The sequence below is a fragment of the Thalassophryne amazonica genome, chromosome 20 (genome assembly GCF_902500255.1).
Source record: "Thalassophryne amazonica chromosome 20, fThaAma1.1, whole genome shotgun sequence".
NCBI lineage: Eukaryota > Metazoa > Chordata > Actinopteri > Batrachoidiformes > Batrachoididae > Thalassophryne > Thalassophryne amazonica.
Window position 1 is genome coordinate 19,965,189 of NC_047122.1, and position 12,333 is coordinate 19,977,521.

Consider the following 12,333-nt stretch of genomic DNA (forward strand, 5'->3'; position numbering starts at 1 on the left):
AAAACAAAAGTGGTGCAAAGCAAGATAAGTAGGTGACAGAACAACAGAATAACGTGATGTGTTCTAGACAAACAACGTGAGCAAAACAAAAAGGGGCAGAACTAAGAAATACTATAACTAAAGAGGGCAAACAGACAAATGACTAACTAGAAAATAAATGATAAGCAAACAAAACCAGAGGTTATAGAAAAGCACAATAAATAAACAGAACTTAACCTGATAAGAAACACTACAAGATAAATAACCAAAACCTGAGACTAAAGCATAAAACAATAAATGTGATAAACAGAACAAAACTAAGACTAAAACAACTAAAGGGACCAAGAGTGAAAGCAAAACAATAAGCAGTAAAGTAAAACTATAAATGTGGTAAGCAAATGATACACAGAGAAAATCAAACAAAACCATTAGAACCGAAGCATGACCATGAAACTTGACGTGACAAAACACAGAAGGCTCACAGCATGGAAGATGAACAGAGTTGAGAACAATACCAACAGGGCCTAAAGGGCCAAATCATGATACCCAAAAATGTATTGGAAGCTGCAGCTAATAGCTAACCGCTAACTTCCAGTATTGTCTCCGGTACACTTGCAACTATTAACAAGCTGATTTTGAGTTTTAACATCACGATCACGTCTGGTAGCATCAAGGCGACCACAGACAATTATCGGACCAAAATTTATCTGAAGATACTAGTCTGTTGATGGTTTTCAAAATTATTTGAAAAGCTAATCCGATAATGAAATCATTAGCTTCGATAATTAGCGGTTAGTGGATTAGCAGAACTGTGCCCACCACTGTTTAAAATCAGAATGCCTGTGAGTCAGCGTCACTCTGTTTAAAGGCTGCTTCAGTTTACATTTCCTAAACACTGGAATAAATGTCCAAACATTCCAAACACGATTCTTCCTCAGAGGTGGCAAACGACAAACAGTTGCACATAAGATTTTAAAAATCTCATTACATTCACCTCCTGGACAATGTTGACACGTCAGTGGTTAGGTCATGGTGTGTCAGCTAGCATCCAAAGAAATCCATGAGATGTCAGATTTTTAAACTTCTAGTTTGCTTCTGCAGCCACCACCTGGCAACATTTATTAATTTTCAATAATCTGAATTTGTGTCACATGGCAGCACGGTGGCTTAGTGGTTAGCACTGTCGCTTCACAGCAAGAAGGTCATGGGATTGATTCCCGCCTGTGGCCTGTGTGGAGCTTGCGTGTTCTCCCCGCGTTTGTTCCCTTCCACATCCAAAGACACACAGGTTAGGTGAATTGAAAACTTGAAATTGTGTGTGCGGGTGTGAATGTGTTGTCTGTTTATATGTGGCCCTGCGACAGACTGGCGTCCTGTCCAGGGTGTAACGCCTCACACCCTCTGACTGCTGTGATAGGCTCCAGCCCCAGGTGACGCTTAATTGGAGTAAATGGTTGAAGATGAGCAAGTGTTTGTGAATTTGTGACACTTCAAGAATATGGGCAAGATTTTTTTATTTATTTGCTGTAATCTAGGTGACTCATTTTTAAATCTTTACACAGTCCTGCTGTGCATCAGCTCCTGACCCAGATCCTACCGCCAGACACTAAAACACCAATTAGTGACAAAAATGGACCAACAGCGTTCGTGGCAGGCTGAGGTGTGAGGAACATCATTCAAAAAAGAGGAGAGATGACAACTGAATGAGGCGGCTCATGTTCACTGTCTCAACTAGAAAAGAACTCAGAGTGATACGTCACCATTAAAAAAAAAACAAAATTCACTTGTCATCCAGATCTGACCCAAAACAAGAACTGGAAAATACACCACAAATGCTGAATATACAGAAGCTGCAGCAATTTTACTCGCCAGAGCAAGGGCGCAATTAGAACTAGAAATAGAAATGGGGGGGACAAAGTGCGAGGCCTGCAGGGCCGAAGCCCATAGGCCGGGGGTCACTTTAGGCCCCCAGAAGCCAACAATTTCTAGATAAGCTCAGATTCATTCTGAGCATCCAGAACAGTATAATTTAATGTTTTGAGAAGACCATAAAGTGGACACCATTTGACTTATGCAGTTTGAAACTGTGGATATAAGTAATAATTCTGAGAATAGCCAGCATTGATTTTATTAACATCCTGATGTAATAAGGTATCACCATGTGTAGAACTCAAAAAGAATGATAGGTTGAGTTTTCATTAAAAACAAAAAAACAAACAACAACACAACAACTGCAATGTGGTAAATATATTCAAAAATATGAAAGACAGGCGCTTAATAATTATTAACTACATACATACTGTATTTTTTTCCTCAAGATTTGTTTTTGCATAAGTTTGAAAAAACAACAGATCATAAGTTTAGGATAAATTACTTATGAATTTAATTTTCGAAGTGGCACTAATGACAACACTCATACTGAACATAATTTCGCTTGCATAGACTGATTTTGGAGATCAAGCAATAATTGCAGATGGGCTTTCTGAGGTCCCAGATAGCTTTTCTGATTTCCTTTTCTAACTTTCAGAATTTAGTAAATTAGCATATGGTCCATAGATACTTATGTGTAGACACTAGTCCCTAGAGGCAACTATTTTGGTTTCAAATCTGGGCAAATGCAGTCCCAGAAAATTCCGAATGTGACAAACAAGAAACAGGTGTTATAAACAAGTCAGTGCTGCTAAAAATACAAACTTGCAGAAACAGAGATACTATTCTGACATGGTTTGCACATAAGACTGGAATAGCATGTTTCAAGTGCACACATATATGTCAGAAGGTGGGGGGACATACCATATTCTGTCCCCCCTGATTGAAAAGGTGGGGGGGGACATGTCTCCCCTATCCCCACCAAATTGCGGCCCATGCGCCAGAGTGATATGAACCAAAAGCACAAATACCTGATACAGAAAAAAAAAAATGGTTTGAACAATCTTGTGCTTTATTTTAAATCTATGCAAACATCACATTCTGACAGAGAAATCTCAAAAAGCCAAAAGGCCACTGATTCAATACTTTGGACACCACTGGTTTAAGGAAAGGGACAGGAGTGTGCCCTGATTTGAACCCTATTGTGACCTTAAAACTGCAATTCTTACCAACCACAAGGGAGGCGTACTGGCTACACTGTGAGAGTTAACTGGACCAACACCCTGAAAGAAGTGATATGAATCACCATTTCTGGTGAGAATTTTCAGAATAAAATCTCAGCTAAAACAGGATACAGAGATTTGTGAGCTGGGCCTTTAGTCTTGAGGTATCATCCAAGGACACGCCGGCTGTGGCAGAAAGTAGATGGTTACTTTTGACCAACGGGGATAGATCTGTTGTCTGTCCGGGTGGTTGCCGTCCACACCCTAGGGTGACTCCATAGTGTGGTGGACGTGGCTTAAACTGACTGTTTGGTTGTCAAATGGTTTAGATTTTGGACAGGTGCAGTGGAAACGCATCTGAGGACACTGAAAGACATTTGTTTTATAGGCTGACGGATTCATTAACAGCTAACGATCAATAATTACAGTCTGAGGAGTAATTGTGCGTTTTTAATCAGTCAAACTGTTTGATCAGTACAGCGAGCACAACTCTGTTTTATGATAAGTCGATGTGATGGATTGACTCGTGCTCCGTCTTTGACGGCATATGCACTGATGGTAGCTGTGAAGCAGACGGTAACAGCAGACATCACACACACATGTTAATCTGCTCTCAAAACATCATCCAAATGACTCAATCTCGACCGTGGTGATAATTATTCCCTTTTCATGGCGGCAGTGGTGTCGTTATAGTAACAACTCAGGCTTCAGTTTGCCACAGCATTTGCCCCGGCGTCTGCTGAAGGCCTTTGAGGTGGCGGGCACCGTTGCACCGATCGTTCTCCACGCCACGAGTACGCACGATGATTGAACATGATTTTAATTGTGGTGCTCTGCTTTGATGAGACGCTTTTAAACAATTTACAAACTGACAACAACCATCATTTCTCTTCTCTAGAATCAACAAAACAATTACAATAATAATTTTTGCTTGTTTGTTCCAGTGCTGGCGGCAGCAGCACGGTGGCTTAGTGGTTAGCACTGTTGCCCCACAGCAAGAAGGTGGTGGGATCACATCCCACCTGGAGCCCCCCTGTGTGGCGCTTGCATGTCCTCCCCATGTTTGCGTTAGGGTTGGGACGACTAATGAAAATCATTAGTCAACTAGTCATGACTAAATTTGACATTGAATGAATTAAGCCAATTTCAAATCTTAATAGTGAAACTCAAATGTGACATTTATTTGAACAAATATGAGCACAAAGTCACAAACAGAAAAAAAAACAGCATTAGCATGAAGACATTACCTGCAATCATTTACTAGGCATAGACGACTGGTTTGAGCTGACTAATTCACTTGCCAAGGTTCACACGCTTTCTTTACTGGGTGAAGCAAGTGATGGCAGGTTCAGTAGGTCTATTCTTTAAAGATTAAATGAACTTAATAAATGGCTTTCGACTAGTCGACTAATTAAAAAAAAAAAAGTCAACTAGTTGGATGTTAACTATTCGTAGTCCACTATTACGATTAGTCATCCCATCCCTAGTTTGCGTGGGTTCCCTCTGGGTACTCCGGCTTCCTCCCGTCCTTCATCCACAGGCGTGCAGGTTAGGTGGATTGGAAACTTTAAATTGACCATATGTGTGTGTGCGGGTGTGAATCTGTTTGTCTGTCTATATATGGCCCTGTGACAGACTGCCACCCTGTCCATGTTGTACCCTGCCTCAAACCCTATGACTGCTAGGATAGGTTCCAGCACCCTGTGACCCTCAATTGGAGTAACTGGGTATATAAAATTGATGGATGTTCCAGTGGTCCAAAGCACTTAAGGATAGACCAACATGCTGCTTCTGCTCTGACATTATTTGTAATCAAGGAAATTAGAGCTTGACCAATATAGCAGTCAATATTAGCTTTCCACACACATATCTAGGGATGGGTATCGAGAACCAGTTCCTTTCAGGTATCGTTAAGAAATGATTCGATCCACCGACATCAATAACCTTTTTACTTAACGATTCCCTTATCGGTCCTTCAGAGTGGCCATTGTTTTTGGGGGTGTTTGTCAGGAAAATTATAATTTCTCTACATTGATTACAGACCCTGCAGCGGGTCTGTAATCACCTTTCTGCAGCGCAGCTTTGCTTTGAACCTTGAACCAATCGAAGCAGTGATTCGCAGACTGAAGCAGTGCTTCGATCATTGCTTCATTGATTAATTTTTTTTCTTTCGCTTTTCCCCGCTAAAACCCTAAAGAGCATATGGCTGTGAGTATTATTTACCTTTATGTTAAACCGACCTGCTATGGTCTTCTGAAAACAGTTGACAGATGTATTTTATAACTTAAAAACGGGACCGATGCTAACACGTTAGCATGTCTATGGCATTTTCAATGTTAAAATTAGCATTAAGCAGTTGCAGCTGTCAAGCGTTTGTCGTAAAAGAGTCAAATGTATTACAAATTGTAATATTTTTAAATTTATTTTTGTTTATATATTAATAATAATAGCAAGCACAACAATAACAGTAATAACTAAACTAATGATTATATACAATTTTAGAGAAAGAGACAAAAAGAACCTGAATAAAAACACAACAGAAAGTATAAAACCAACTAACAATGAACATAAATAAATAAATAAGTGTTTCCTGTGACCACCTAGTGACTCTTACACCTCCATTTCATCCCTGTCTTATTTAAGTTTAATGACAATTTGTTTCGGTCAACCCATATTTTCAGTGTGTTAATTTCTTCAGTGATTTCCTCCAGAACTATCTGTCAAGCTAGAAAACTGCTGCATCCTAGTAAGAGCAGAATATGACTGGAATGATTTTGAATAAGGATAGTTGTGTTTTTTCTCACTAAATGGATGCTGCACTCACTGCAGTTTATTGTCTGGAATAGTCCCAGATTGCATTTCACAGCTTCTAGAATTCAAACATTTTCGTGCGGGTGGTGTTGGGGGGTAATTTTGGGTTTCATCTTTTTTTGTTTTTCACCACTTTCATCCCTGAATATGTGAAATCGTGAGTCACTTTTGTACAGATTAAAGTTACTAACTGGGACTCCTGTCTTGTTGCAAGAAAGAAACGAGAATCGTCCTCCATTCTGTTCACACAGCTCCAAACGCTGCGCGGCTCTCTGCCGAGTCAAGTTAGAATGATAGAGTCCAGTTGGAATTAATAAATTCAAAGCGAAACACTATTTTTATTTATGTCCAGAGATCAAGGATACAGTGACCAATTTCATATTTATTTACTTTAAGACTCAAATGAAATACATAGAAAACCTGTAAAGCCTACTTTTAGTACAAAATTCACAAGAGGTATCGATAAGGGAATCGATAATGGCATTGATAGATAAAATCTTATCAATACCCATCCCTACACATATCTGTATCTGTTATTCTGCTGATATTAAAACATTTTACCAAATACACAATGCAAAAAAAACACTTTAGCTGTTTAAATTACATCATTGTGTAGTTTATCCAGCAGAGGGTGGTTACATGCTTTACAATGCTGTCAAGCTTGGCTGGGACCCCATCACCCCTTGGACACGCTATACATACAAGAGACCAGCTGCCAATCATTTTCAACCAGAGTGGGCATTTTACATTAGCACAGTACTACACGTATTTATGAACTTTATAAAAAGGTCAGCTGTTCCTCCTTTGGTAAAATTTGTGCAGAAGTGGACAAGCCGCAGGTACACTCTAAAAAAAGAACTTGTCTCAATGAGAAAAAAATGGTAAATGACTGCATTTATATAGCGCTTTGCCATCTGTATCGGACGCGTAAGCGCTTTACAATAATGCCTCACATTCACCCATTCACAGAGACATTCACACACACCGATGTCAAGGTGCTGCCATGCAGGGCGCTCACTACACACCAGGATCAACTCTGGGATTAAGGACCCTGCCCAAGGGCGCTTAGTAATTTTCCGGTCAGGCTGGGGTTTGAACTGAGGATCCTCTGGTCTGAAGCTCAACGCTTAACCACTAGACCATCACCTCCCCAAACATTGATGTAACAATTTGCATAGAGTTTTTTTAAAAGTTGAAAGTTGAAATAACTTAAAAAAAAAAAAAAATCTATGCAAATTGTTACATCAATTTTTTTTTCGATGAGCAGAAGTTCCTTTTTAGAGTAAGTCCTGAGTTTGATTGTTTTTGAGAAATGTAGCCCTGCATACTGATCTGGATTAAGACTTGACTTCATTTGTGACCAATCATCTTATTTCCGACTGAAGATATGCAAAGGTTTTTTAATTAAGATAATGATAAATATGATATAAAATGCAGTGTTGCATAAAGTGATAATTAATTCCTGAATATGCAATGCTGCCATTGTCAAATTTATTTTTTCTCTCACAAGAATAAATATTTCCTCAAAATCGGCTCAAACTTTGAGCCTATATTTGTTTAACTGTTTTAACAGAAAAAGAAAACTGGAAACGTAAACTGCATTTGGCAAGAGTTATCAGATCACTTTCCTTGGTTTAAACAATTTTTAATAATTATTTATTTGATAAGTATAGACACAAAGTGAAACCAGCTGAATGATGCATAAAATCAAAAGGTTTTTATGAAAATAAATTAAAGCAGCAATAAAAGGAAAGAAATAAAGGCATACATTCAAGATGCAATTAAACAAAATAAAAAGAGATAAAGTTCAGTAAAATATATTTCAAACAATGACAGAATCCAGCTTCATCAATTTGAAACACTGATTTAATTTTTTTTTAATTTAATGATGCTTCTTTGAAACCTTCACTGAAAGGCGACACTTTGAATTCACACAAACTGATACGATGCAGCGGCGTGGCCCCCAAAGACGCGGAGGTGTACAGTACCAGCACAGCAGTGTTTGTTCTCAAAGTTCACCATGTGGCAAGGAGCACCGGCAGCCATTTTTACCCACATTCCCGGTGATGACGTGTACACCTGAGAGTGACCGCGAGCCTCTGGGAACATCAGTCAATGCTGCTCGTATGTCCAATTCATCCTGGATGTCTAATCAGATTAATCACCGCTGACTCATTAAGCAGCGGCACACCACAGACGTTCACCTCCTCCACCACATAATCAGCTGATGTCGCCAGTAACAACATAAACACTCAGAATCACCCTGAGGGCCCGACGCTTTGCCCTTTGATACTCATCAGTCCGACATGCTTTTGTCATCATATCATATTTCTACTTCAATGATTCCCCGTTTCCCAGAATGCCTTTCAGCAGCCCCCAGAGAGTGGGTGGGACCTTGATGGCTTCACTCAAAGGTGGGCGTATGCAGGCAGAGTGAACATGGAGTCACACAAAGCAATGACGGCCTGCAAGATCAAAATAAAAAAGGTACAAATGTGCAATGCCACAAAAATGTACTGATTCACAAAGAGTGACATCAGAGGCTTTATGACCTCATACAGTGTGTTTGTAGCATACAGATACCGGTATCAGCCAGATCAGCAGACGGTTTATTCACAAGAACAAACCAGATGATTGTTTTTCACTTTAGTCAGGTGCCATTTTTTGGCTGCATTAATTTAAAACATTTATTCCTCTGTCTCCTCATTTGTTCACCGTCACAGGTAATTAATGCAAAGTGTTCATTTACCCTTTACATGGAGCCTGTTTATAATGTTAGTCAGCTACTGGACACGCTGATTGGTCACTATGAGTCCCACCCACACGTGGCAACCTAGTGTTCTGCTTCAGCTGCTTTATGCGCACTTGGACAATGGCGTGCAGAAATAAGGTGCACTCTGGACCACCTTTAGTCATGAAACCGAATAAGGAACCAGAAATAAGTAACCAACGTATACTTGAATAAGTAACAAAGAATAATAGCCAACTTCACAGACTTGTTTAAATAACAGAATAAGGAATAAGTAACAGACATAAACTCAAATAAGGAATTGAATAACAGACACATATTTGACTAAGTAAATAAATAAGGAATAAGTAACCAAATAAGAGACAAGAAACACATACCCAAATAAGTAAAATGTAACTGATTAAGGAATAAGTGAACGACTCAGGAGCAAGGAACAGACGTATACTCAAATAAGTAACCGAATAAGGAGTAAGTAACTAACTTCAGAGGTCAGATGTAAAAAAAAAAAAAGTGAATAAATAAGTACTGAGTAACTGAATAAGGAGTAAGTAACTAGTAACAGACAAACTCAAATAAGGAACAAGGAACAGATGCATACACCAATAAGTAACCAAATAAGGAATAAGTAACTAGTAAATAAGAGAAAAGAAACAAATACTCAAATAAGTAACTGCTTAAGGAATAAGTAACTAATTTCACAGGAGTAAGATGGCAAAAATTCTGAACAAGTAACCGAATGAGGAATAAGTAAGAATGAATAAGTAACAGCTGTATACTGAAATATATAGCTGAATAAGGATCTGGTAGCCAAATGAGAAAAACGAATAAAGCAACCAACTTGACAGACTCGAATAAATAATGAGGAATAACCCACAGATACATAATGGAATAAGAAACTGAATAAGGAAGAACCAACCAACTTCATAGTGGTCAAATGGCAAAAAAAAAAAAAAATCCAAATATGCAACCAAAAAAGGAACAAGGAATAAGCAACAGGCATATACTTGCATAAGTAATCCAAATAAGGAATAAACAACCAACTTCACAGGTACGGACACACATTGAAATGTGGCAAATTAATCAATGACAGTCCCTGATTTCTTTGAATGTGTGCACATGTAAACTGTCAGACACGTCCTAACTTCTCTGGCAGAGTCAATGTGTTCTGGCTGTGCCTTCTAGAGAGGCAGCATCACTTTTCCACACCCACTTCGGTTACCAGCTACATGTATTTTTGGTGAATATCCAACATCTTTCTAACTGTACCTAAGTAGTTTTACTAAAAATGTGTCCAAGCTGCAGGTGGAAATGGTTTATTGATACTGCTTTATAAAATTTGTTCAACTTTCTGTAAATTACACAGGTGATGTTTCTTGAAACTGCAAGCTGCCTTCTGCGTTGAAGACAGTGGTTAGTAAGATTTTGAAAGTCAACATCACTTTTCATGTCAAGCAAAGATCTGCGCACAGCCAACAACAGCAGAGTCCAGCTGGATGGGCAGGAGTCAAAGACTGTGGAAGGGCAGGAGTCAAAGACTGTGGAAATCAGAACTATTTTACTATAACGGCATTGCATTGTGATGCACGACTGTCCAGTGGCTGAAAAGATGGTCTGAAGGCTTAGTACACATCAGCTTATTTATATTCTGTTTACTCAGAAGTAAAAGGTCACCTTCCATTACAAACTCCAGCTCTTTCTCTACCAGTCAAGTGGATTTATGTTTTATTGTTTTTCTTTTCCTGCACAGCCTTGCTCTTAAATCCTCAAAACAGGAAAAAACTGACGACAATATTGTGTGTGTGTGTTCACTGCAGAGTACTTACACACACTTTTCTTCATTTGGCCATTTATCAATCAAAGCACATTTCCATAATTATTTCAGAAATTGCTTCATATGTGACCTTACAAGCTGCCCCCCCCCTCCATCAGATCTGGATCCATGCATCAGTAGGGTGGGTTCCATGTGTTGGTGGAGGTCTGTACTTTAATGGGTGCTGTTCTAGATATGTGACCCCCGCTGGATGTTAAAGTGATGTAAGCAGAGCAGGAGCACTTGATCAGATGCAGCTTCACTTTAGTCACCTTTTGAGGCAGGTGTAGGTGTGCAGGCCTGCAACTATCAGCAAGGTGATATCATCCACAAACACGCACCTACACAAACACCCACACATGCCCTAAGCACATGCATGCAGGCACTCGCGCACACTCCAAGTTAATACAGAACAAACCATGATTCAATCAGCAAATTTGGCAGTCACTCTTTCGTGTATCCATTTTCTTTCATTTGGCTCATGACCTGTCAAGCTTTGTTACTTTTGCTTCTTTTCCTTCCCTGCAAAAAGAACACCTTTCCCCCGTTTTTTTTTTTTTTTTTTTTTTTTTTTTTTTAATCGGGATATTTAAAAACTGTGGCCATGCAGCATCATGATGTGACATTTAATTTGCAGCTCCTCCTGAGCTCCCATCAGGCAGCAGTGCAGATGGGAGTTTGCAGTGCTTCTGCATAAGCATTATGCATTCAGGAAGCCAATATCCTCATAGAGGAGCAAACTCGTGTGCACGCAGCCCAGTCTGTCCTTCACAGCCGAAGACGCGTTCTGTTGCTTGGTTTTCTGCATTTACAGCAGCAGTGAAATTGAACGTTTGTTGTGCATTATTATGCATGTATGCACGCATGTATGTCAGCTGCACGATGAAACCTGCAGTCAGTCTGCAGCAACACAATCAGACTCAAAATGAAGGCAGCGCATACCTGTTTGTTGTTTTACGCACAGAATCCTGCAGCAGGCTCCATTTTCCATCTGAACACAACAAAACAGCCCCTCGGTTAAGACGCACCGGAGACAGCGTGTTATTAATTGATAAACGGGGCTTCACAATAAAAGCGCAAAGCTGCTGGCAGAGTCACACATGCGCAAAATGTGAAAATGTGCCATCACGGGCGCCGTGCGCGAAGATGATCCGTCATTAAGAATTAGTCAGAAAACATTCTGTTGAACAAAAACTGAACATTTTGCTCAATGTGTGAAATTCTTGCGCGTCATTTCGCACTTTTTCTTTTAATTACCTGCCGATGTCTCCGCTCGGATCCCGCATTGTTAAAGAAAACGTTTCACCTACATTTTTCATTTTAAGTCCGGATCTGAGGAGGAACGGATTCGCCGCAGTGACGCGTCTCCGGTACAAAAGAAAAAGACAAACGTACAAAAATCACTTAAAGATAAATACAACAAAACAGCGATCCTCCGTGTCTTCACATTATGTCCGATCAGCGTTTGCGCTAAATGATTCTCTCTCTCTCTCTATCTCTCTCGCTCATTGATTGGACGTCACTTTACCCACGTTTGCGTTCCTAAAGTGCCGGAAACGATCAGCCAATCGCAGAGCGGAAAGCATTTCGATCGTCGGCTCTGATTGGCAGAGGCCAACACTTAGTTAATTACTTACATCTGCGACCCTTTTAATTAATGTGACTAATGGCTGATTAAACGTCACCGGTCACCAGTGCGCCTCCTTTTTTTCATTTTACAAAAAAAGTTGCTAAATAAAAGACATAAAGCCCAAATAAAAACAGACAAACCAAAGCAACTATGTGTCAGGGAATTATTAGTCAGCAAACTAATCATCAGTAACTAATCTGCCTTCTTAAATGGAGAGGTGATGGTCTAGTGGTTAAGCGTTGGGTTTGAGACCGGAGGATCC

At 39.7% G+C, this 12,333-nt stretch overlaps 1 protein-coding gene across 2 annotated transcripts in view; it reads right to left on the bottom strand.

Moving 5' to 3' along the window:
- The window catches only part of shisa7b (shisa family member 7), a 92,010-nt gene extending 80,083 nt beyond the window's left edge, over positions 1-11,927 (bottom strand). For both annotated transcript variants that reach the window (XM_034160790.1, XM_034160788.1), the window contains exons 1-2: positions 11,699-11,927; positions 11,384-11,432 (exon numbers count right to left, since the gene is read on the bottom strand). The gene's annotated coding sequence lies outside the window, so the exon portion shown is untranslated. The remainder of the gene's footprint in view (positions 1-11,383; positions 11,433-11,698) is intronic.
- Between the last annotated feature and the right edge of the window lie 406 nt (positions 11,928-12,333).